This window comes from Magnolia sinica, chromosome 14 (genome assembly GCF_029962835.1).
Source record: "Magnolia sinica isolate HGM2019 chromosome 14, MsV1, whole genome shotgun sequence".
Lineage (NCBI taxonomy): Eukaryota > Viridiplantae > Streptophyta > Magnoliopsida > Magnoliales > Magnoliaceae > Magnolia > Magnolia sinica.
In genome coordinates this window covers 22140529-22168399 of record NC_080586.1, presented here as the reverse complement: position 1 = coordinate 22168399, position 27871 = coordinate 22140529, and the positions used below count along the sequence as shown (strand labels likewise).

Here is a 27871-nt window from a genome sequence, read left to right as displayed (position 1 = left end):
TTGGAAGGGTCTTTCTGTGTCACCTCACAGTGCTAAAAGAGGCAACTCTTGTCGGTTGCATCCCTCCATCTATAAGGCAAAGCATATAGAAGATAACTTGCAGGTATATGGTCACACTTATTCTTTAATTCAACTTCCAAAGTGCTTGAATTACTCTCACCAAGTGCACCTGCTCCACTCACTTGTAGCCTTCTCATCGTTCATGGCTTCATTAGCAGCCCTCCGTTTCTTTTTGCTTGTAGGTGGATTTTCTTTCTTACTTATTGTAAGAAGCTAAGCTCACTATTGCTCAAGTCCCGAATAACGCTTATCCTTTCATTGAAAAATGAGTACTAGATCCATGCTTACCTGAAGCAACCACAAGCACAAGATTGTCGGCCAAATGAACACTAAGGGACTAGTGGGAGTCTAATCAAGGTCAATTTCCTTGCATTGCAAAAGACCTTGCAATTGCAGACTCATGCCTGGCCTCATGAGTTCGTTGGTATGATTTCTAACCAATTCACGGCCTAGTTAGGAGATTGGTCCCTGCAGAGACAAGCCTCATCTAAGATGACAAGAGCGGTTCAACTTGGTGCTCTAGTGCCCAAAGATGCCATGGTAACTGGGAAACAAAAGTAATTAGCCCACCAAGCTCCCCTCAGAGGCCCTATCATGTGGGGCATGACCAAGCACCATGCCGAAGTCGCATTGCTCCCCCTATCCTAGCATCTTGTTGTGTGGTGATAGGCACACCCCAAAGCCCCGAGAATCTCCTCCTTCGAAGATCCTAACCCTTAAGCACTGGGCTCCAACTAACTAGTTTGTGACATAGCCATGCTCTGGAAAATATGCCAAAGAGACTACTAGGATGGTTCTTATCTTGAAGAATTTTAGGGCATTCACTTTTCACAATGGGGACCTTACATATCAACAATCTAGATTTGTGGACCATTTCCCCATTTGTGTGGAAGAGAGACTCTGTAATAGTGTGATGGACAATACGCACGCACCTAAAAAATTAATTAGAAACAACATACTTGGCTTATACGCTATTCAAATTAAACTATCAAATTATCAGTCCTAGTTTTGATGTGTCAAAACCCAAAAGTATGCTTATTTGGTTTTTTGAAATATTGGTGGAAATTTATTAGACTATTGAAGATGAAAGATATCCAATGGTCCCATTTCAACATATAGGTGTCAGAAGTTATGATTGCTCAGCAAATCTGATTTTGGGACATTGACTTACAGGTCGTTTAGTTCTCTGAAATCTTGAAAAAAAAATAATCCTAGTGAAAGGGATAACATCTATGTTGTTTAGACATTGGGAAAGCTATTCTTATAAATTTAGTTTAATATTGGAAAAGCTATTCTTATGGGTGAAGAGAGGCCTTCCTATCTATTAGATAGGGAGATATTTCACAACATTTAGGATCCATCTTAATGATGGAAATCATAAAAGGTGCAAATTTTGTGAACTACATTTCCACTCAAACTTAATTGCTACCCCTCACTAATGGAATCCATTTCCATGGTACTAGATTCCCACCTAGGAAGTGGATGGTGCTTTACAAAATTTAGTTGGTTCCATTTGACAAACCAATTCATAGCTCAAGTGGCAGCTGAGTGAAGACAACCTTTCAACACCGAGCTCTTGGTATCGATTCCCAAGTGGGGGTGCGGCTAACAGTGGGGTTTGCGTACTAACGTGTTAACCAATAAAAAAAATTGCTATTATATGGTATGAGGCATCAGGAACATGCAATTTCTCAAATATAAACTTCTTTGGAGATAAACAGATAAAATCAATATCAGTGTTGGATCCTTTTATTTTGCTTATTAAAAGATGATGATTTACTGGTATTTGTCTTGTGTTCTTTAATCCTCTATTTCCGAACTATCCCATATTCTTTAATCATGTACTTCTGAGTTGTCTCTTGTTCTTTAGTCCTCTGCTTCTGATTGGATGACCATCCTTCAAATTTTAACAATGTAGTCCATCACAAAGATCCAGAGACTAGTCCAACCATTTGAAGATATGGGTTGTATCCTTACTTGTTTCTTCTTCTTCTTCTTCTTCTTCTTTGATTGAGTTTGTAGCTTTGATCTTGCAAATGACCCATTCTTCTTCAGCCTGCATAGTCATTATAAAACATGCAACCCTTGTATCATGATATTTGATTAGTTAGGATGAGAGAAAAATAATATGTGAAGGCACACCACAAGGTTTCCCCCATATACTGTGGGCTCGCATGATGTGTGCATTAGGTCCATACTGTCCATCATGTTATACCCTTCAATGTTCATTGTAAAACTAAAAAATAGGCTAATTGATGCAGTTGTGACACATCTCACACATGCATACTCCACATGTATGCAAAAGAAATGACTCATTTTTTTAACTTGTTCCTAATTTCCTTTCTTCCATGTTACAATGTTAGGAAAATATCTCTACACAAGGAAATAATTATTATTATAGTTTCTTGTTCAGTGTTTCTTATCTTATAAATCTTAGCTACCAAGGAATTCTATTTTTTATTCTTTAGATTATGTTAGATATTCTTTCAAAGAGGAAACCTTGTAAATACTCATTACAAATAAGACATAGGTCTTATAAAATAATACAATGGAGTGATATTTTCTTTGATCAAGTTCGCTCGTTTCTTTATGGTGGTGTTGAATCGGGTGGGGGGTGGTTGATCTCTAGTATAAGACTAGAGATTCTTCTCTCTTTCACTTCTCTTCTATTCGCCATCTTCTTTCCACAAACTCTATCTAAATCTTTATACCAAACCTACCTCCAATTTCCTAGGTAGTCTATCAAGGGTCATTTGGGAGCATGGATTTGGTGAAAAATGGTGTGAATCAATAAAGTTATAATGCATTTGGGAGAGGTTTTTTTTTTTTTTTAATTTTTTTTAATTTAATTTTTTTTTTTGTGGGAATTGGAATCTAATTCCCACTAAATACAACCAAGCCTCTTATTTTGAAAGCACACTAAGACCCTATGGATCCAATTCACATCAATTCCAACCTGTATGGAATCCAATGCATATTACATGCTCCTAAATGAGCCTTTATTTTAGGCATTCCACCATAACTTATATACAACCTCCATCTCACCTAAGCCATCACCTTATTTGTATCATATATAGTATACCAAACATTAGTCATTTTTCAAACAATAAATAACTCATAATTGATTATATATAAAACTAACATTCCCAAAACCTTAAAAAATTTTTTTTTTTTAAAAGAAGAAAAAACCCAACCCAAATACCATTTTTGCATATTTTTGTATAGAACCATTGCCATATGAAGCACCAAGAGAAGGATGACTTATAATTGTGGGATGATTGCTGAACCTTAGGATGGTACTATATCGACCTTTCAATAAATGATTGATTTGAACACAAAATGGTTGGATGATATGAGGGCACGTTTCATGACTAGACTGAATACTTCGAAATGACGGGCTATGTTCTTTAAGAAACAAGAAAAGAAATTAATTTAAACTATCAAACATTTATGGATGGCCTTGAGGGAGAATTGGAATACTCTACAACTTCATATTTAAGGGGAACTGGTGATAAGCTTAAAAATATGGACAAAGCATACTGAATGACCCAAAACTAGTTGGTGATAAGATGTAGTAGCCCTCAAGTCAGAGGCTATACATCCACTAGTTTTATTGTAAGTGGCTCCACATTGTTCCTAAAACTAGTTGCATCCTGCAATAATTTCTTTTTAGGATTACAAAATTTGCCCAAACTTCACCTCCAATAATCTTTTCTAAAAGATCTTTTATGTCACTTTAGGGAAGGTCAACCAACACTTGTTTCAAATGTAGTGGTCATCAACATTATGTTGTTGATTGCCCTCTCACAATATCTAGTTTTGTAAGCGACAAGAAGGTGGATGGTATAAAGAGAACCTTATTGCAAATCAAGTGGAAAGTGATCATGAAAATGTTGGTCAGGAACCTAAGGAAGGCGTAGATGACATTAAGGAAAATAAGTTATCATTAGCAATTAAGAGGATTCTGATAATACCAAAAGTGGATACCCAAGAAGACTAGTTGAAAATTAATATCTTCCATATATGAGTATTGTGTGGTTGAAAGATTATCAAGGTCATAATTGATAGAACCAATAATTTTAACATGGCTTTGTAAAAGCATGGTGGACCAAGCAGTTCTTAGTTAACATTGAAAAGTTAAAAGCTTCCAAATCTGATGGAGACATCACGCGCACACGCACGCCCCCCTACGTACGCACACAAGGAGGAGGAGAGCTCCACCATCGATCTGGATCGATGATGACATTTAGGGAGGGCCTCCTAGTTAGAGGATTGTGCTTTGGTTCGTTGGAGTGGACCTGATCGGCATGTGAATCTACCATGGGTTCTCATTATCGTGGCCCACTATTATAAATAATCTAATACTTTAGGTTTTGCTTATTATTGTTATTAGGAATATCATGGATGGTTTAGATTACTTTGATTATGTTATTTTTTATTACTTCGTCTCCAAGTAATAGGGTGTGCATATAGCGCGAGTTTTGGGGTATAGGAATTTATTATAAATAGGAACCTCTTGTAGTTTTTTTCTCATTAAAGATGATTAATAAAATTCTACATTTTTTTGCTTATCTAATTCTCTAATTTGTGGAAACCTAATTGGGTGAGAAATCTTCCCTTCTTTGAAGGGCTAACTACCGTGGAGAGAAGCCACACCCATCCCGAATCACCCCCATCTCCTACCCTCCATATTCCTCATCTCTTATAGTCATCTCCTCATCAAATTCACCCACATTTATAGCTAATCTTTCTCCTACAATAAATTTCCAAAATCAAGCCTTACAGGAGGGCTAAAACTTCGGCGGAGCACTGTGTTCAAACTAATCATCCGTTTGGCCTGAAATTTGGAGGGAAGGTGGCCCATCCCTAGCCAACTAGGCACTAACTGGCCGATTTTAGATTTATAGGCCCCACACACATGTTGGCCGCCATCCATGCTTGTGCGTTAAGTTAGTTTGCTGTCCACATGTGCGGGCTGATCACAGGTTCCCTCTCATCTCTAATTTACTCCTCTTTCGCCTTGTTTCCATAACCCCAACCCTAGATCATCTCAAATCCCCAAGTTCTATTCCACTTTTAAAACCCTAAGTTTTTTCGAATTGAAACGTGAGAATCCCCTGGATTGAGAAATAATCCTTTGCATGTGTGGATGAATTTACTATCCTTTGAGCATTGTTTAGTCTATAATTTTTAATTGATTCAGCCCTAACATGTGTAGGCTTGGACCCTCATAGATTTTTCTTGTTGAATGCTTGACTTTATGTGAGATGTGGAATTATTATGATTATTTCTAAATTATTATGATCTAAATCCTGAAATCTTACACATCATATCTAATTTTCATGTCTTGCATCAAATTTGGTATTAAAGCTTAGGTTTTTCATAGGGGATTGCATTGCGTGTTTAGGGTTTAGTCTACTCACGTTTATTTTACATTAAATTTCATCATATAGGGTTGTTTAGGACCCATCATTCACAACATAGAGTGTTGAATTTTCTATTGTTAGAAATTCTCCAATTTTCATTGCTGAATTTTCTATTAACAAATTGTTTGGACAGTTATGTTGCTGGAATTTTAGGAGCGTTGTGTCGTTTCCCTCATGTAGAGTCTTATAGGAGCATTTAGTCCATATAGTTGCATTAGAAGACCTTTGAGTTGAGTGGGTAGTTGTATGCCCACACGTACTGGTTGCGGTTTTGGGTTGCACCTTACACTAAACATGGAGCAATTACAAGAGTTAATGGACTACATAACCCGTCAGTTTGAGTCTTTCGATAGGCGCTTGGAACAACATATTGATTAATGCTGAGATCAGCTTAATGTGCACGTTACCCAACTAGAGACCTCCACATGGGCAAACCCCACCATTGGGGAAGATGTCCAATCTTAGGCAAGTGGTCAGGAAGATAGGCCAAGGAATGGAGGTGGCTAACGAATTGGTCATGGGCACATATCTGTGCACCCAGACTGTGAGGGGCATCATGATCATTATGACTCAGATGCGCAACTCCTCAAGAGAGTTAAGTAGAAGCCCCTACGTTTGATGACCACTTGGACTTTAAAGCTATTCTAGATTGGTTAGCAGATATGGACCACTATTTTGAGTGGTATGATATGTTAGATGCGCGTCGAGTCTGATTCACCAAGATGAAGCTTGTGGGCGAAACAAGGAGGTTTTGGGCTACTATAGAGCGATAGAAAGAAAGGAAGAGGGAGCTCTCAATAGTCCATTGGGGAGAGATGAAAGAAATACCTAAAGAAAAATACCTCCATTTTTCTTACCACTTAAGGTTGGTTGAGGAATGACAGTCTCTTCAATAGGGTTTCATGAATACATTGAGAAGTTCGAAGAGTACTTGACTCATTGTGAAGTTGATGAGGACCTCGTACTCACCCTTACTCGATTTAAGATGGGCCTCCTCCGTTCTGACATTAGGAGAGAGTTGCTCGCCAAGGACATAGACACTCTTAAATAGATATATCAAGTAGTGTTGGAGGTCGACCAATACCTCAAAGCATCTGTAGGAAGGGGGTTTGAGTTACACGATCTTGGCGCTAAGGCCAACCCTTCAGGGGCCAAGCTTAGCATGGGTACCAAAATAAACCTTCCAGTAGTTCTCAGTCTAGGCCCAATGATGATAAGAGTAAAGAGGTTTTTGGGTCTAGCTCGTGTAAGAGTGGAGTAACTAGGTGTTTTAGGTGTCAAGGGTTTGGTCACTTTACCTACTAGTGTGACACGAAAGAGGGCATGAAGGTGCTCCTTAATGATAGGCAAGTAGAAGTAGTGTCCTTAGAAAGTGATGGTGAGGAGGAAGAGTATAAGCCAACAAAAACCCCTAGTGATGAGGAAGAGGGAGTGTAAGAGTCTGTAACCCTGGCAGTTGAGTGTTGCACCTTTGCTCAAACAAAGAATACCGATGATTGACACCACAACACGATCTTCTATACATATGCCAAGTGTGGGATAAGAGTTACAAGATGATCGTAAACAGTAGTAGTTGTGCCAAGTGGCATCAACTGGTACAGTGAGCCATTTGGGCTTGAAGCTCAAAGCCCATCCTCAAACCTATAGAGTGTATTAGGTTGATGAGACTTCCATTCCAGTTTCACACTGTTGTCTTATTCCTATTTACTTTAGATCATATAAAGACATACTCTGGTGTGATGTTGTTCCCATAGATGTTGGCCATATCATTCTGGGTAGGCTCTAGTTTTATGACAGGGATGTTACCATATTTGGTCATTCAAATGTGTGTACATTTTGGTTTGAGGGCAAGAAGGTTAAGCTAAATCCACTGCCACCTAAGAATAAGACTGGAAAGGAGTCCACAACATAGAGTGGTGTGAGCGGTTCAAAAGAATTGAAGGAATCGAAGTCCAAGTCTAAGCTTCTCCATATTCTAAATGCCAAGGAGTTTGAGCGAGAGATTGAGTCAGACTCGATAATGTATGCCCTTGTGGCTAGGGAAAGTGCACTAGAGGCTAGTGTAGAGTTACCCATTGAGGCTATTTCGGTAGTGGATGAGTTTCGTGATGTCTTTCTTAAGGATCTACCGGATGAGCTCCCCCCTATGAAGGACATACAACACACTATTGATTTAGTCCCTGGGGTGACTCTACCAAAACTCCCTCATTACAGAATGAACTCAAAGTAGCATGTGGAGTTAAAGAGGCAGATTGATGAGATCCTAGAAAAGGGTTTCATTCGAGAGAACATGAGCCCGTGTGCCGTGCCTGCCCTTCTTACACCTAAGAAAGATTACACATGGAGGATGTGTGTTGAAAGTAGGGCCATTAACAAAATCATAGTCAAGTATTGGTTTCTCATACTGTGTTTTGATGACATGTTGGATATGATGGCCATTGCTACTATCTTTTCGAAAATTGACTTCAAAAGTGGTTATTACCAAATCTGTGTACGCACTAGTGATGAGTGGAAGATGGCGGAAGACGGCCTTCATGACAAAGGATGAAATCAGGAACGTTAATGGAAAAAAGAGTATTACAAGCATGGATTTGACACTCCGAAGTCACCAGAGCAAGGGACGCACTCCAGAGAACTAAGACTGAAGAATTCACATGCCAGGGACCCGAGGAAATCAAGCCGTTCACGTTAAAAAGCCCCGAAAATGGTCCAGAATGCAAAATCACATGGTTCCCGCCATCCGATTGACTCGAAACTTCATGCATAGCCTGGAGGCCATAAATAAACCGTACATATTAAATTTCAACCATTGGATATCTCGAGAAGTGGGCCAACGGACATATCAGCCCATTAATCTCTAATTTTAGGCCCACCTACAATCTGGATATACTTCAAAGTTGACTTAGACGGTTTAAATAAGATGAACAATGGGATGGACGGATTGGATTTCTCGAAAGCATCACAGTGGACCCCACCTTGAGTGACATGTGCATGGTGCACATGTGCACTGCCCGAGCACCGAACGAGCCTGCGTCGGTCAACAGTGCTGAACCCACTCCCTTTTCAAAAACGGAAATTTCTGTTTCAGCGGCGTGTAACGGGCGAAAAGTCCGTTTTTACGGACCGCTGTGGGCCCCACCGGTAGCACGTTAGTCTGATCCAAGCCGTTCATCGTGTAGAAGGGTTCATGAGCTACAAAACCATGTTTACAGTTTGTGCCCATACGTGCACACGTGTGAGCTACAGAGGTCACAAGCGGGCTGCCTTGTAATGTTCAAAAAGATCTCAGCATGATTCCTTCTCTGGGCCGCGTCAATGGACGTTCAAAACCATCCATCTTTGAACGAAATCTCATCCTCTATCCAATGTACGGGGTGGATTTTCCCGAAAATGCTTATGTGGGGCCCACCGAGCATCACAGCACCGGACGTGCGAAGGCTTACGCACGTCCGCGAAAAGCCGACTTCCGGGCGGTTGTGGCCCACCATTTTCGATCAGATGGAAGATTTGATCTGTCCATCATGTAGAACAGCCAAAAACGTCCTAGGAGACGTTGATTTTACGGAAAAAATGCGAAGAATGAGGGACTTTTGCAGATACTTAAGTTTGCTGCGAAAAGGGCTTTCGCTGCGCATACGACAGCTTTCCAAACCCGATTTTCTCCATTCTAGCCACTTCAGCAGCTACAAAAAGGGATGCAAAACGTAGAGAAGAGAGAGGAGAGCCAGGGAACAGATCCAGAGAAGAGAAAAGAGAAGAAAAGAGAAGAAAAAAGAAGAAGAGAGAGAGAGATGTTTTCTTTATATCAATTTTATTTTTCTTTCTTTTTATTTGAATTCATGGATTGCTAATCTTCTAGCTAGGGCTGAGATGAAGCCCCTAATTTGAATAACCCTTGTTATGTGTTGATTTCATGTTGATTTAATTGATTTGTTTCTTTCTCTGGTGTACTTGACTGGAATTTCCGTACTTCTCCATGCTATGAGTTTAACCAAAATCTAGTTATGGATATTGTTTGGAATATTATTCTAGGCGCTTGTGTCTGACCATGAACAGGTTCCTATAGAGGAAGAAACAGGAATTTACATCTCTCCATGCCTGACCATGGATGGAAAGATGTAATCCATATGCTTTAAGGAATTATACATTCTATGTGCCCGACCAAGGACATAGAGTGCGCTTTATTTATTTTTGATATCAATCTGAATTAGAATGAATCAACAGGTAAAACAAGGTTTATGATAATTAGAGGTGGATTCGAAAGTCCTAGTCTTCTCCTTGATTGAATTTTTCTCACTATTGCTCTCGGTTATTTTTCCATTGATTTTTATTTAGTTTACTTAATTACTATCGCAAATATTTGTTGGATTAGTTAAGAAGAGTCTTTAATTTTGAATTGTGACGACCAGTCCTCGTGGGAACGATCTCGTAATACGTACCATATCTACATCTGATTCGTATACTTGCGAGTTTAAAATCATTTAAATCAGGTTGGTTTAAATAAAACATCACCAACTCAGTGTGAATTCTCCTCAAGATTACACACCATCGCATTAGGTAAGCATAGTTATGAGTGGAAGACGGCCTTCATGACAAAGGATGGGCTATACGAGTGGCTAGTTATTTCTTTTGGGGTGACTAACACCCTAAACACTTTCATGCGTGTGATGACCTAAGTGTTGAGGCCCTTCATGGGGAAGTTCCTAGTCATATACTGTGATTATATCTAGATTTATAGCATGACCAAGGAACAACACCTCAACCATTTGAGGCAGGTTTATGGGATCCTTAGAGCTGAGAGATTGTATGGCAACCTAAAGAAGTATGCATTTTTATCTAGTAGTGTTATCTTCTTATTTTTTTGTGTCAGTTGAGGGCGTATCGGCAGATCCCGAGAGGGTTAAGGCCATTGTTAATTGGCCCGAACCCCACAATATTCATGAAGTGTGTAGCTTTCACGACTTAGACACCTTATATAAGCGGTTCATTCGAGGCTTCAGTTCCATTATGGCTCCCATCACGGATTGCATAAAAAAGGGAGAGTTTCAATGGACAAAGGTAGCCTTGAAGGCTTTCAAGGAGATAAGGTCAAGATGACCGAAGCTCCAGTCATGCGACTTCCGAATTTTTTAAAAGCTTTTAAAGTCGTATGTGATGCGTTAGGAGTCGGCATAAGAGGAGTACTTAGTTAGGAAGGGCACCTTGTTACCTTTTTTAATGAGAAACTGAATGAGGTGAAACAAAAATATTCCACCTATGATAGAGAGTTCTATGTGGTAGTGCAATCATTGCACCACTGGTGTCATTACCTACTGCCACAAGAATTCGTCTTATTCTTAAATCACGAGGCCGTGGGATATCTGAACTCTCAGAAGAAATTAAACCCTAGGCATGCTAAGTGGGTACAATTCCTTTAAGAGTACACTTTTATACTTAAGCACAAAGCCGTTGCAGAGAATAAGCCTGCCGACACGTTGAGTCATCGAGTTGCGTTACTCAATTCCATGAGTGTCAAAGTCACGGGCCTCGAGCACATCAAAGAAGATTATTTCGAGTGTCCAGATTTTGGAGTTGTGTACACAGCATTGTTAGAGACTGCGTCAGGAGCTAGTAGTTAAGTACTTGATTTTAGACGGATATTTCTTTAGGAGTGACCATTTATGCATACCTTGCATCTTCCTCCATGATTTTCTTGTCTGGGAGTTACATTAAGGAGGGGTTGCAGGTCATTTTGGTCAAGACAAGACCATTACCCTAATGGAGGATAGATTTTATTGGCCAAGCCTCAAGTGAGATGTGGCCAAAATTATAGGGCAATGTTGCACTTGTCAATTGACAAAATAGAAAAAGCAAAATATAAGATTATACACACCTTTGCCAGTTCCATTTATCTCTTTGTAAGACATCAGTATGGACTTCGTGCTTAGATTCCCCAAGATTATTTGGAAACACGATTCCATATTTATTGTCGTGGACCGTTTTTCTAAAATAGCCCACTTTATTCCTTGTTCTAAGACTTCTGACACATCTCATATTGTCAAGCTATTCTTTAGTGAGAACATCAAACTGCATGGGCTACTAAAAACCAGTGTTTGACCATGACGTGCGATCCATGAGTTACTTTTGAAAGATACTATGACACATGATGAATACTAGACTCCAATTTTCTTCTACCTACCACCCTAAGACCGATGGTTAGATTGAGGTGGTCAATAGGAGCCTAGGGAGTTTGCTTAGATGTTTAGTGGGGGGCACACAAGGACGTGGGATACCGTACTACCTATAGCTGAGTTTGTGTTTAATAGTTCTATCAATAGGTCCACAAGGCTAAGTCCTTTTGAAGTCATTACTGGTTATAAGCCTTGGAAGCCTATTGATCTTATCCCTATGTCACTGTCCCATAGGCTATCAGAGTCTGCAGAGTCATTTGCGCATCACATTCATTCATTACATTAAGAAATCAGATGAAAGATCACTACTAGTAATGAATATTACAAATTTATACAGACCAACATAAAAAAGAATTCAATGTAGGAGACTCTGTGATGGTTTGCATTAGGCTCGAGCAGTACCCTCAAGGGGCCGTTCGTAAATTACACGCGCGTAGTGCTCGACCATTCAAAATTATAAAACGAAACGGTCTCAATGCGTATGTGGTAGAACTTTCACCTTCCATTGGAATTAGTTCCACATTTAATGTGAAGGATGTAGTTGCTTTTCAGGGGACCACTAATACTTTGTCCGGCCCTTCACCCAACCATCCAGATTCCCCAGACCTCTCCCTTGATCCATGTCCTGTTCCTGACCATTCTTCCCAGCCTCTACCTCTCATACCTACCCTTCCCACACCCAGAGAGGAAATAGAGGATATTTTAGACTATTATATAGTATCAACATCTGACGGTGGGTTTCAGAAGTACCTGGTTAAGTGAAAGTCATGCACAGCTTCAGACTGTATGTGGCTCACTAAGGAGGAATTTCAAATACTTGATCCTGACATCTTAGAGTGATTCAGGAGTTTTATTTCGGCAGTGGCGAAATCTTCACAGCCGGGGAGAGTTGATGGGGACATCACGCGCATAAGCAAGGCCCCTACGCACGTATACGAGGAGGAGGGCCCCACCATCGATCTGGATCGATGACGATGTCGGGGAAGGCCTCCTAGTTAAAGGACTGCATTTTGGTTCGTTCGAGTGGACCTAATTGGAATGTGAATCCCACCATGAGTTCTTATGATTGTGGCCCACTATTCTAAATAATCCAGTACTTTGGATTTTATTTATTATTATTATTATTAGGAATATCATGGACGGTTTAGATTGCTTTGATTAGTTATTATTATTTTTATTAATTCTCTCTAAGTAATAGGGTGCGCACATGGCGTGATTTTTGGGGTATACGAATTTATTATAAATAGGCACCCCCTGTAGTTTTTTTCCTCATTGAAGATGATTAATAAAATTCTACATTTTCCTGCTTCTCTAATTCTTTGAGTTGTGGAAACCTAATTGGGTACAAAACTCTCCCTACTTCGAAGGACTAACTACCGTAGTGCGAAGCCACACTCATCCCAAATCGCCCTCATCTCCTACTCTCCATATTCCTCATCTCTTATAGCCATCCTCTCATCAAATCCATCCATTTTTGCAGCAATCTTTCCCCTACAGCAGATTTCCAGAATCTGGCCCTACAAGAGGGCTGAAACTTCGGCGGAGCACCATTTTCAAACCGATCATCCATTTGGCCTAAAATTTAGAGGAAAGGTGGCCCATCCCTGGCCGACCAGGCCCTAGCTGGCCAATTCCAGATTCGTGGGCCCTACACATGTATGGGCCGCCATCCACGCTCGTGCGTTAGGCCAATTGTTGTCTACACATGCAGGCTGATCATAGGTTCCCTCTCGTCTCTATTTTACACATCTTTCACATTATTTCCATAACCCTAACCCTAAATCATCTCAAATCTCTAAGTTCTATTCCACTTTTGAAAGCCTAGGTTTTTCCGAATTAAAACGTGAGAATCCCTTGGATTGAGAAATTATCCTTTGCATGTGTGAATAAATCTACTATCCTTTAAGCATTGTTTGGTCTATAATTTTTAATTGATTTAGCTCTAACATGTGTAGGATTGGACCCTCATAGATTCCCTTTGTTAAATGCTTGACTTTATATGGGATGTGGAATTATTGTGATTGTTTTAAAATTATTATGATCTAAAGACTGAAATCTTGCACATCATATTTAATTTTCATGTCTTACATCAAAGTCATATAAGATTACATGGATGAATGAGACATTCATCTTGTGACCAAGCAGTGCATATTGAACTTTTCCTTGGGTCATTATAAAGAGTCACTTTGGTATGATATCATTCCATTTGGGTGCCTATGAATATACAATAAGATGTAACTTATAAGCATTACAAGAATACATACAAGTTTATCTATAGAGGAAATCCCATCACTCTCAACCCTATAAGAGATGACTAACCTAAAGAGACAAAGTTGGCTTCCACAGTAAGAGTATGACTCCATTTGGAGAGAAAAGTTGAGAACGAGGAATCATGTATGCTTTAGTAGGATGTAAGATCGACACAACTAGTGATGTTTCTATCCAACCATGAACCAGTTAAGGTGATGCAAGACCGATACATGAACTAAGTAACATGTAAGATCAAATAACCGAATTAAGATATTTAACGAAAAACACAAACATCGCTATAATCATCATAAATATCATCAAAATCAAAAGAAAACCATGCATAACCCTAGCCTAAGCTACCAACATTGTAACTCAAGATCATTAAATAAAAAGAAACTAGGATCTAATGTATGTAGGGACATCTAATTAACATAGAATATAGTCTATTTGAAAATAGGAAACATATTACAACCTAGGGTGAAAAATTAGGGTTTAGATAATTTGAGAAAGTAGGAAAATTAAGAATTTTAGGTTTAGTGTTAGGGTTTTGGGGATGGAAGAAATGGGTTTAGATATAATGATGGTGGAAAACCAAAAGGGATAGGTGGAATTCACATGTGTGGCCGTACAGTCACATGTGTGGTGTGGGAGAATGAGTTTAAGTCGATTAGTTTTTGGATTGTGAATGGGTATGAGAAGGTTGCGTTTGGGAGAAGATGAAAATCTGTAATGGGGAGAATGAAGAACCTGAAAAAAATACCTAGATTGGGAAGAAAATAGAAGATGGTGTGGGGTTAGATGGAGATCTCGCACCTCCATTGATGAAGATTAGCCTGGCACCAATCTTCTTTCCAAATTGCATGAAAGTATCTTCAAATCGCATGAAGATGGGAGAAGAAAGTAAGAGCTTTTCTCTTCTTCTTCTTTTTTTTTAATCACAAAATCCAATGAGGGTTGGATCTCCACCCCCTTTGCTTTTATTATTAAAATTTTGGAATTAAAAAATTTAGCATAATTATAACTATGTCACTCACTTAAGTGAAGTGGTTCATCGTTCAAAATAAGAAAACTAAAACATTTATTATCAATATCAACTATCAAATAAATCCTTTAAAAAAACATAAAGAAAGTAAGATCAAAGTCTAAGGGACTTAGATCTAAAAGATCTAGTGGCCTGATAGCCTGATCGACAAGATCCAATGGTCGGATCGACATGAAATAAAAATCTCATGACAAAAATGATCTCTTAAGCAATCCACATGCATCATCCTATGGTGGGGTCTTCATGATGCACATCCAATGCATCTTGGGTCTTCAAAATGGCTCAGTGAACCCCATGTGGAACTCGTCTTCATCTCTGGTACACCTGAGTAGGTCCTCTAATGTCCCCATCAATTTCCTTCGGCTGAGAAGATTTCGCCTTTGGGGAAATAAAGCTATAGTGAGGCTTGAGGTGATCCGGGTCTTATCGCTGAAGATCTGCCTTTGTGATCCATGTACTGTCTGATTTTGGTCTGCCCTTCCACTTGACAAGGTACTCCTGGTAACTGCTATGTCATGTGGAAACTGTTTTTTCATCTAAGATATCCTTTATCTCCTTTATTCTCATAGGTATGAATGGTATGGATGGTAAAGGATGAGAAGAGGGGTTAGGTATAATGGCCATGGGTTATGGGACAGGTCAGGAGAATCATCATTAAAGTTCATATAAGGGTTAGAGGAATGTCCATGAAACAATACAAGATATTCCACATTAAACATGGAACCGATACCCATGTTAGGTGAAAGATCTAACAAGTAAGCATTCGAGCCCAGTCTTTTTAAGATTTTATATGGTCTAATGTTACAGGCTTGTAAATTTCTTTTATAATTTTCTGTAGAAATCCTTTTCGACGTATTTTAATCATGACTTCATCACGCATAACAAACTCTTTAAACCTATGGCGTGAGTCAGCAATAATTTTATATGTTTCATTATTTGTATTGATTCTTTTTTTAATCTCCACATGCAGTCATGCAAGTCATGCATATGTTGTGTAGATGCGTGTGCAGACTTTGAAGGCCTATGAAACACACACACACACACACACACACACACACACACACACACACACACACACACACACACACACACACACATATATATATATATATATATATATATATATATATATATATATATATATATATATATATAGGTATGCACAAGCAATTATATAAATGGGCCTTCCAAATCCACTTCCTCCCCAGTACTCATTTGATCATGATGAAGGTTTGGTAGAGTCATTGTGTGAATGGAAGCAGTCATCTTGGATCTACGCAACAACAATGGGAAGGTTGACCTAGATAGACTCTATCAGCAGCTATGGCCTATTCCAGGTATATGCTTGAATCAAGGTGTGACCCAACATTGATTTGAAAAGAGCCCTCAATCTCATGGTAGGGGAGATAACTTTCCCTATTTATGTAGAAACGGAAAGCTTCATACAATCTAAGCATCCTCCATTGGCTCAAATGCAAATGAATATCTTAGGGGAAGGATTGGAGAGAACTAGAAGAGGGATGTTTCCAGGTAGGGACTAATGGTAAAGATGCATTTTCAGTAGGTGTTTGTTAAAATTCCTCTAAGGACTCCCAATCCCATTCTCTGGAGTTTCAGCAATAGCAGGAAAGTAGCCAGTTAGCATCGTAGCGCCCGATTCGTCAGGTCTAGACTCAGCACCGGGTGTGCAGCCCGACTATGACACATCATCTGGATCGTAGCCTAGTCGAAAGCCCTTCTTATGCTCGCAGTCAGGCATCAGGAGATTTTATCCCTAGATCATCTGAACCAGCTAAATACCTAACCTCAGGAAGCAAATTAATCAATAGTTTAATAATAAGGTCAGAATTCCTCCCTCAATTAGAGGCCTCTCCTACACTTGCTTTGCAAGACACAACCTATCTCCATAACAACATAGAGGGAGATCACAGTTTGATTCTATGGAATGCAAACCATAATGTATCTAGTGACCACCCATTCCTGGACGTTGGAACATCAGTAAGTTCTATTAAGGAGTGGGTTGTCCCACTTTTAGATATGGTCTGAAACACAACACTTTCTGTCCTGATCAGTCGGGTGCTCTCCGTTGGATAAGAGAGACCCGAGTGAGGTGAGGGGTGATGAAGCCCCCTAGAATTCATCTATAGCCACAACCTCGGGAGATTTTCACTCTCCCTTCTTTGACCACCTACAAACAGAGAAATCTGAATGTAGGATTGGTTAAGAAGTAGATTATTCTTCTAACAGGATTGGCATTGCAGTAGACCTGTCCCTTTATTTCTCTAGGTCATCCCCCATTGAGGAGTAGACCGAGTGATCGATACTAGGTGGAACACTGAAGCTTGATGGTAAGTTAAATTCAGAACTTACAGTTATTGAGGAGATTGCAAAGCAAGGTGGAATGTAGAGACCTCAATTGCAATCAGATACAGATCCTACAGATTGCCCCCAGAAGAAGAAACAGATATATAAGGGAAGGAGTAAACGCTTCAGGAAGACCCCTACCTATGCTACAATGGGGGATTGGAACTCTAGGCTTCGTAGGCTCAAGATGAGGGCAGTGAACTTAGGATGTTTGACTGATGGATAAAATCTTTGTGTGGAACGCCCGAGGTATAGTTAATCAGCCTACTATAAGGTTGTTAAAGAGGCTTATCAGTTGCCACAATCCTTGGATCGTGGCGATTCTAGAGCTGATGTTGAGGGATGACAAGAGAGTGGGGATAGGCCTTAAGTTGGGCTTCCACTCTTCCTACTCTAACGACGAAGAGGGAGGGAAGATTAGGGTATTCCACAACAATACCCTCAATGTTTCTGTCCTAAATATGTCTAGTTAACTGATTGAGCTAGCAGTGGTTGTCCAGAACCTTCAACCTCCTATTATTATCTCTGTTATTTACGTAAGCTGCTCCAAAATCCAGTGGAGAGCTCTCTGGGATAGCTTGGCGATTTAGTCCAGATTTGTCTAAGGCCCTTGGGTGGTATGCGAGGATTTCAATGTGGTAGTATGCCCCTCTGAGAGGAGTCGCAGGATTTTAGATACTATAAGCTCAGTGGAGTTTGCAGACGTGATCAACAATTCGAGCTTAATCGATGTTGGTTACTCCGGGAACAGATTCACCTGGAGCAATAACCAGGAGGGAGTAGCTCGAGTGTGGGCTAGATTGGATAGGGCTCTCTTCAATGCTTCATGGTTAGCCATGATCTTCCCGCATTTTCATGTTATACACTTGCCCCGAGTTAGCTCTGATCACGTGCCTCTGCTACTCGTCTTCCCTAGGCAACCTCCCTCCTCGGCGAAGCCTTTTAAGTTCTAGAGGATGTGATTTCATCATGATTCTTTCAAGCAAGTTGTGAAGAATGCATGGAAAGGGGCTGAATTCCCGCAACTAAGGTTCAATATTTTACTGAAGCTCAAAAATGTGAAATCTACTCTTAAGGTTTGGAATATGGAAGAGTTTGGGAACATATTTGACCAAGTTAAGTAGGCGGAGTGGAAACTTGTGAAAATTGAAGCCAAATTATAGCAACATCCGGCCCCATCTCAGTCCGACAGTCATTTTCAGCAAGAATTTAATGCAGCCAGGGCCAATCTTAAAAGGCTTGAGCTTATGGAAGAAATTTTTTGGAAGTAGAAAGCTAGGAATAATTGGCTAGAAGAAGGTGACAGGACACCAAGTTCTTCCACTACTTAGCAAAGGAGAGGTAGTGTAGAGCCGAGATTGTGGCCATTGAACTGGAATCAGGGCGTATTGTGGAAGACCGTGAGGATATCCAAAGGGAAGTGGTGAATATTTTAAGTCGCTCCTAAAGTCAGAGGGTGACTCGACTGGGTCAGATTTACTTTCCACAATTCCTCATCTAGTGTCGCAGGAGATCAATGCCCAGCTGCTAGCCCCTCCCTCTATTTTACAAGTTCAGCGAGCTACTGGTTCCATTCCAAGGGACAGGGCGCTAAGCCCAGATGGATTTTTAAGAATTGTCTTCTTGGGTTGCTTGGATATTGTGGGCCAGGATGTCCATAAAGCAGCTGTGTTTTTCTTCAAGGTGGATCTCTTCCTAGGGCTATCACGTCCTCCTTGTTATGCCTTATCCCCAAATCAACAGCCCCGAAGAAACTTTCTGACTTTCGTCCGATTAGCCTCTGCAATTGCATCTACAAGATCTTCTCTAAGATTATTGCCGCCAGACTAAGTAAAGTGCTGCCTAGGATCATCTCTTCAGAGCAAGGTGCTTCATCTAGGGCCGGTCTATTGTGAAAAATATTGCCTTAGCTCAGGAGTTGTTTAGGGAAATCAATAGAAAGGTGCAAGGCGGGAATATTGTGATCAAGTTATATATGGAAAAAGCATATGATAAGATCGAATGGAGCTTCCTTAATCAAGTGTTATCTTAATTCGGCTTTAGTGAGTAATGGGTTAACATGGTGGAGAGATGTTGGGGTAATAGCTGGTTCTCTGTTCTAATTAATGGGGAGGCAGCGGGCTTCTTCATATCCTCTAGAGGTCTTTGGTAGGGCAATCCATTGTCTCCTTATCTGTTCATTCTGGTAGCTAAGGTGCTTAATAGAGGTTTTAAGAATCTTGTCGAGGGGTTTTTGTCATCCCTTCAAGCTAAGGCAGGGGTGCCTGCTGGTCTCTCATTTACTCTATGCAGATGATACTCTCTTATTTTTGAACGGGGGCCAAGCGTCGCTTAGAGAAGTCAAAAGTTTTTTAGCCTCTTATCGGCGGTTCTCAGGTTAGAAAATTAATCTTCATAAGAGCTCCTTCTTTTGTTCTGAGAAGCTTTCTCTGGCCAGAGTTAGGACCACTGAAAGAATTCTGGGAATATCGAAATCCCCGGCCAAGCCTTTCTACTTGGGGATGCCGATAGCGATAGGCAATGTGACTAAAGGAGATTTTCAGTCGTTGATCAGCAAGATTGAGAGTTATATCAGGGGGTGGCAGGCTAGATGCCTCTTACAAGACGACAGGACAGTATTGGTGCAACATGTGTTTCCTAGCATTCCTATTCATTCCTTGGCTGCTTCCCACATTCCGAAGCACATAGCTTAGAGAAGCAGTTTGCAAATTTCTTCTGGGGGTGGGATGACAGTAAAAGGAAATGTCATTGGAAGTGTTGGAAGGACATTGTCTTCCCTAAGCCCAAAGGTGGGCTGGCAATTAGGAAGCTCTATATTTGAGGTTATGAGGGCTTTTTGTTTGAAAATGGCCTAGAATGTGAAATTTAAGCAAGAAGCGTCCATGTGGATTTCCTATATGTCAGCAAAATATAATCAAGATCTCTTCTCTGATGGTCCCAGCTGTGTGTCAACCCATTCCTCCCTGCTTTGGAAAAGAATCTGAGCCCTTTTCCTGCTGCTCGACTCCACGGTTTAATGGAAGATTGGTGTTGGCAACTACAATGTTTGGAAGTTGAATTGGACCGGTCTAGGGTCGCTTCAAAGTTTGGCTTCCTTGCCCATCCTTGACTCCCTGGCTTTGCTGATAGTTTAGGATTTTATGGGCCATGATGGGCCACTCCCTCCGTCAGTTGTGCTCTTTTAGCTCCCTCAACAGGTAGTCGACTTCATTTTCCAGATGGGTTTCTGTTTATCAAGGGTCCGGACTGCTGCTTTTGGCCTTTAGATCCTTCAGGCATCTTCTCGGTTAAATCAGTGCGGGAGTTGAGTAGAGAGGACAGGCAGAGTAGAGGTTGGGTGAAATGGGTGTGGCATGAGAAGGTGCCTCTAAAAATATCTTTATTCGTCTAGAGATGCCTTCACAATGCTATCCCAGTCGATGGGGCGGTCCAAGCTAGGGGCATTCAACTAGCATCCAAATGCATCTATTAAGAGGACATTTCAGCCCATAAGCTCTCGTTGAAATCCCCCATCTCATATCATCATCTCCAGCAGGCTGGCGTCAACTACCTGGAACTATTTTGGGCACATTTTCGGCATTGTAACCTTGGATGCCCAATCGATTAAAGCTAAGCTTAGCTAATGGTGGTGCGTCCAATCTCCAGGAGCCTGCATAGGGACCATGCAAAGGTTGATCCCTTGTATCATTCTATGGGAAATATGGAAATCCAGAAATTCCTCCAGATTTGAAGGGAACATCCCCTCAGTTGTTGCCCTTTTCAAGCGGGGTTAAATGGTGGATGTTCTCCATCTCCAAGAAGGTGTCGGGCTCTCTCTATCCCTCGAGGATAAACAACTCTATCCTTGTAGACTTGGGGTGTGAAGCACATCTTTTGCAGCTAAAGCATTCGATCTTCGTGAAATGGTTGAAGCCGAGAAGTGGCTAGGTCAAGTTGAACATCGATGGGTCGGCTCGGGGTAACCTAGGATTATCTGGAGGAGGGGGTGTGTGCAGAGGAGGTAAAGGGGACCTCCTCTTCGCTTTCTCAGAGGTCTACGGGGAAGGTGCCAACACCAGAGCAAAGCTCTGTGCTGTTCATGATGGGCTATCCTTTGTTTGAAGTTGGGCTTCTCTAAAATAGTTGTGGAATTGACTCTAAACTGGTGGTGGGTTTCCTGAATGGTACATCCTTGGTAAGTTGGAAATGGCATTATTGGATGTTAATGATTGAAAGGTTGAAAAATAAAGGGCAGGTATACTTTGAGCATATTCTAAGGGAAGGGAATGCACTTGCTAATGGAGTGGCCTGTCTTGGTAGTGAGTTTCAGACCTCCTTGATTTGGCACGTTTCTGAGCTACCATCTCTAGCTAGAGTATCTCTTTTTTTTTGGATAGAATGGGTCTGGGGGCCATTAGGCTTTCTTCATAGGTAGCCCCGTTAGGTGGGGCAGTTGTTGATAAGGTCTCTCTTTCTATTTTCCTTTTCTGTTTTATTATGATAGGCATCGCCCAGGTCCTTTTTCCTCTGGGTGAGCCCGAATGCCCTACACATTGTAAATCCTTTATATATATATATATATATATAAAGCTAGTTATTTAAAAAAAAGTCAATACGTGAATGTCTTACACGGGTGTAAGCTCATCCGGTATGCCCTCTGGAATAACAACGCTAGACTCCTCCAATACTGGACTCACCTCATATGGTAACTTTACACTACCCTCAGGTATAACCTCAGGTGGCATATCCATAATAACCTTAGGTATGACCTCACTTGCCATACGGGCATACAACGTCAAATCAGTTTGTCTCTTTTTTTAGACTCTTTAGCATTAATTATAGGAAGAGACTCAAGCTAGAATTTCATCACACCTTCAGGACCATGTTTCTTGACATCCTCCTTTTTCGAGATGCTTTTGGGTGGGAGAGGTTTCAAGACAATCCTTTTACCTCCATATAGAAATGAACACATATTCAAGCAACTGAACAGTGTTGCGTCCCTGTCATACAACCAAGGCTTACCCAAAATGATGTGGCCTATATCCATAGGCAAAACATCATACCACAATGTGTCCATATAGGAACCAAACTAGATGAGAATGGGACAATGCTGAGAAACCGAAATTGAAGATGGATCAACTCATGAGACTCGATAGGGCTGAGGGTGAGGAACAACTAGCATACCTAAGCGGTCCACGGTGCGAGCAGATACCACATTGATGCAGCTGCCACTATCAATGATCACATTGCATTTTTTGCCACCACACTTAGCGTAAGTATGAAAAATTGAATTCTTGCGCCAATCATCACTTTCTACAATTTGACTTAAGGCGCGGCTAATAATTGCGAGTGGTGCAATCTCAACTCCTTCAATTTGATCCCCAGCTTATGGTTGAACATCTTCCCTAGTGTCGGGTTTCGCCTGAAGGGAGGCTTTAAAGCCGATTATTACGTGTATTGGTCATGGTTAATTGAGTCGCAATGGTCTTATTGTGTCCTTCAATAGTCGTCAGATGATTGTTGATAGTGTTAAGGGCCTTAGTAATCTGTTCTAGATTCATAGTGGGATGTAGGCCAAAACCACGTCCTGAACAAGTAGACATATACAAGGACACGTTAAAGGAAACCCTAGGTCCTAGGATAATGTGATGACAATAATAGTATTAACTTAGAAATCACACTAGATACACTAACCAGAAAATTCTGCAAGTCGCTGTACTCAAATCTTATGTTGAAAATTCAGCAAGATAGTAATCCGAGGGTATCCAACTGAAAATTCAGCATGGGTATAATCTAAAAATTACAAGCTGAAAATTTAGCAATGTGACAACTTGAAATTACTATGCAGAAATTTTAGCAATGGTATAAGTGAGGACACGAACTAAAAATTCAGCAATAAGATACTCTGACAAAAATTCAGTAATATGATCCTATATGCGATGAACTAAGTAACATGTGAGATTAGTGTAGAATTGAATCTTCCACTTATGTTTGACATTCAGTACAGAATTGGTTTGGTACTCGGAGCACCAATACTAAATCTTTAATATCTGAATGAACATGATAAAGCATATAAAGCTTCATCGAGAAGTGGAAAAATTGCTAGCCAAGGGTTCCATTCATAATAGCATTAGCCTATGTTATGTATTGGCATTTTTCATACCAAGGAAGGATGGAATTGGTGTATGTATATTGATAGTCATACCATTAATAAGCAAATGGTGAAGTATCATTTTTCATTTTCACGCTAGATGACATGCTAAACATGATGATGAATTGTATAATTTTTTCAAAGATCTCTTTGCAATGTGGTATCACTAGATAAGGATTCATCCTAGGGATGAATAGAAGATTGCTTTTAAAATAAAATGGTAGATTATATGAGTGGCTAGTTATGCCTTTGGCTTAATAAATGCACCCGATATATTCAGGTGGGTGATGACGCAAATTCTACAACACTCGTAGCAAGTTTGTCATCATGTACATTGAAGACATCCTCATCTATAGTTGTTCAAGAAGAGGTTATTTGATCCATCGCTACCAAGTGATCAGAGTATTACACTACGAGAAACTCTACATCAATTCAAATATGTGTACCTTTGTGAATTCTAATGTGCTCTTTTTTTGGGATATGTCATTTCAATATAATAACCCAACTTTCATTGTGGCTTATTCCTAATGCCCCCTCTTTTATGTTTCTCTATTAGGAAAATATCTTTATGCCATGAAATAAGTATTATTAGATTTTCTTATTTAAGGATTTTTTTAAAAAAAGATCTTGGCTAGCAATGAATCCTATTTTTAGATTCTTTAAATTATGTTAGAGATTTTCTCAAAGAGAAAACCTTAGGTTGTATGGAATAAGACACTTGAATGATATTTTATTTAAGCAATTTGCATTTCTCTTGGGTAATTTGTTGAAGGGTGGAAAGTGGTGATTTCTAGTATAAGAATAACAGTCACTGGTCTTTTCTCTTATGTGATTCAAACTTTCAATTTGATACATTGAACTTCATTACAATTAGTTTTTTCTTTCTCTAATATAGTTGCATTACTAGTTGAAGCTTTACGTGGGCCACACCATAGGGAACAATTTCAAGTCATCCCAAGGCCTCTAAATTCACATGGCGCAGCCCATGTGAGTTTTTGAATGTCCTAATTTTTTATTTGTCACTTTGTCTTTGGATGGTATATAGACAACACGGTGGGCTCCACAAAGAAGGGCAGATCTAATAGACTAGGTAGATCTGATGAATAATGACACGTTCCTCATATCAGCTTATTACTTAATGGATAGGGTGGATCTTGTGGATGATTGTCTTAAAGATAAGTTTGCTAAAATGCAGGGCTGTTTGGCATCTCGACTAATAAGAGCACATTAGCTTATTTCTAAAAATCTGTCCCTTTTATAAATAAATAATAATAATAATAATAATTTGTTTGGTAATAGTTTATTTTTTATTTATTTATTTTAGATGTTTACCTTTTAATTATTTAGAGATAGTTTGATAATTTTTAAATAATGTTCCTAAACCTTTTAAGCTTATTTTTGAGCTTGATGCTTATTTCAAATAAAAGCTTTTTTCAATTATAAAAAAAGTGATTATACTAAAAAAACTTACTTGTAAAAACAAAAATTTCTAATTCTCTAGCTTTAGTAAGAGTAGCTTCCATTGGATTAAATAAGAGATGTCTGTTGGAACTTGATTAGATAATGAATGGACTCTCCAACCACCTTTCTGCGTTTCCATTCTCCCACTCTCTCGCTCTTCGGCCTTTCCATTCTCTCTCTCTCTCCTTTGTATCATCGTCTCATAAGTGAGAATCAAAGGTGAACCCACATCATGGACGGTCTAAATCAATAATTGGGCACCTATTACATCACCAACGACCATTCATTTTCTTTTTCGGTAATTCTCTCTTTTGTTTTTTTTCTATTTTTTAGTGGATGGTTAGGACATTTGTAAAAGTGACATTTTGCCAGGGCTCAATGATCAAAAGCCTCCATACATGATAAACAATGCAGATCACCGATGTCCCACCTGTTTTAGCATAATAAATGAGGACCTTCCACTTCCTAGAATCGAATTGGACGAACTGGATCCCACATCTTGGATGACCATGTCAATGATCGAATATGTTCCTGCATATCAATGATCAGGATCATCCGATTGAAGTGATTTTGCAGAATCAAAGGTGGGCATACATGATAGTGGGTCGAATAATTAATTGAATAAATAAATGGACCATTCACTCCCTCTCCATTGATTTGATGGTTAGGATCATCATACTAGAGTTATTTAAGAGGATATATATATTTAAAGGTATGTAAAGACAGAATAAAGGGTGAAGCTTTACCATTTTCTGAGGAAGCCTGTATTCTTCCATGATCCAGTTTGATTCTTGGATTATCGAATTCATTTTCTTAGGCTGCTGCAATGGTAGCTCTTCCACGAAAACTAGAATTTTCTTGATGCCTATAACCAATCCTCTTTGAGAGTCGAAGATTTTCTGATCTCCTGAATCCACCCTCCAAATCCCCCGTCCTTCCACAGTGTAAGATTCATCCGTCGTTTTTCTCTTTCTTGCGTAGAAGTACAGCTCTTTTGGATCGCCAAAGGGCTTTATTTTTTTTGAGCCTGTGAAAGACGACTACGATGATGACGGGAGACAGTTTGACATCAAACCGTGCATTTGGTGGGTCCCCTCTAGGTTATGGGATGTCCCAGAAATCAGTCGTATCTGGAACTCTACCTATATCAGGGACTGACCTGATTTTTAGGCGTGTGGACCATTTGGAAGAGTGCATCTAATTGATAGTGTGGATGTTTGAAATGCATAACAGTGGCGCCAACCAATCTCACTTTATGGCTAGACTGGATTTTAAAAATACATGATGTATGCGTTTTATCCAAGCTAGTACATTTCTCGCTCATTTTAGGTATGAGCCCAAAAATGAAGCATATCCATAGCTCAAGAGGAAACCAGCAGAGATAATGAGTCCACCATTGAAAACATTCTAGGGCACACAATGATGTTTATTTGTCATCCAAACTGTTTTTAAGGTCAAACAAATCTGGATGAAGGTAAAAACCTAAATATCAACTTGATCCAAAACTTCTACAGCACTCGACGAGGCATTCAATTCATGATGTGGTTAAAACACATACATCACGGTAGGCCCTATAGTCTTAATACCACAATAAAAGTTAAATTTTAGTTAAAGGTTGTAGTTGGGTGGGCTATCCTATGGTGTATTTTTAAAATCCACTCCAGTCCCTTAATACTGTTTTCACAGGCTACACAAAGGGTACTCTTTTCACGGCTAAAGCCTCTAATGTACAGAGTGCAATTTACCCACAGTGTGTGTGTGTGGGAAAAGGTTCCATCCGGCTGAGCTCATGGGAACTTCCCATGAGGTCAAGCAGTGTGGGCCCCACCGTGATGCGTGTCGAACATCAACACTGTGCATTTGATGGGTCCCCTTAAAATTATGGGATATCCCAAAAATCAACCGTATATGGAACTCAGGTGGGCCATACCATCTAAAATCATGTGAAAACATGCCTAAAACATATAAAAGCACTTGGTGGGGCCCACCTGAAATTTGGATGATTCTGAAGCTTGGTTTGACTCCTCATCCAAGTGGGACACACATAATGGATGGGCTAGATTTGTGAAACACATCTCGGTGGGCCCAAAAAATGATTATGAATGTTTTAATGGGGGGTAACCCCTCTCAATTTTTGTATGTGGTGTGGCTCCCAAAAGTCAGGGATTGACTTGATTTTTGATGTCTAGGCCCACCATGGAATGGTGCATCTGACTGATGGGGTAGATGTTCGACGCGCATCACGGTGGGCCCCACACAGCTCGATCTCATGGAAAGTTTCCATGAGCTCGACCGCATAGAACCTTTTCCCCCACACACATATATCTGTGGTGAGTAACACCTGAACTTGTAATTTACCTCCGTGATGTTTCAAGAGAAAACAAATCAGCCTGATCCATGATTCGGGTGAATCATACGAAAGGAGAATCGTTAGGAGAGGGATGCCAACACTTTTATACATGGCTCCGTTGAGATGTATGATATACCAAAGGAAACAGTTGTAGGAAAGATGCCCACCACCATTAATTTTTAAAGACCTATTGTGATGACTAAATAAAATCCACTCTAACCAGTATATGAAACACTGAATTTTAGAATCAGGGATCAAGCGGGAGAAATAGTTTGGAGCATAGGCATCACCTTTACACTATTTTCACTGTATGGTGCACCAGAATTATGGATAGGGATCACAAAGAATGTAATGAATGCAATCAGTGTCAGGCAAAATTAAGTTGTTGTTTTTTTTTTTTTTTTTTTTGATATAGTTGAAACTTAGTAGGAACCCTCATTCGTGGGACATACACAAGACCCTTCATCCAAGTTGGACATACACAATGGATGGACTGATTGATCTACATTTCAGTGGGTCCTATATATAAACGATTATGAAAGTTTCAACGGTGGATGTCCACTCCAAAGGGTGCATGTGATAAATGGAATGGATGTCCGTCACCCATCACAGTGTGGC

General features: G+C 40.0%; 1 long non-coding RNA gene across 1 annotated transcript; it reads right to left on the bottom strand.

The window, feature by feature from the left end:
• Positions 1-1742: 1742 nt before the first annotated feature.
• On the bottom strand, positions 1743-26111 carry LOC131225687 (uncharacterized). The gene is made up of 2 exons (XR_009161483.1): positions 25650-26111; positions 1743-2116 (listed from the first exon to the last, which is right to left on the bottom strand). It is a non-coding gene; the product is annotated as an uncharacterized LOC131225687 (long non-coding RNA).
• Positions 26112-27871: the final 1760 nt, after the last annotated feature.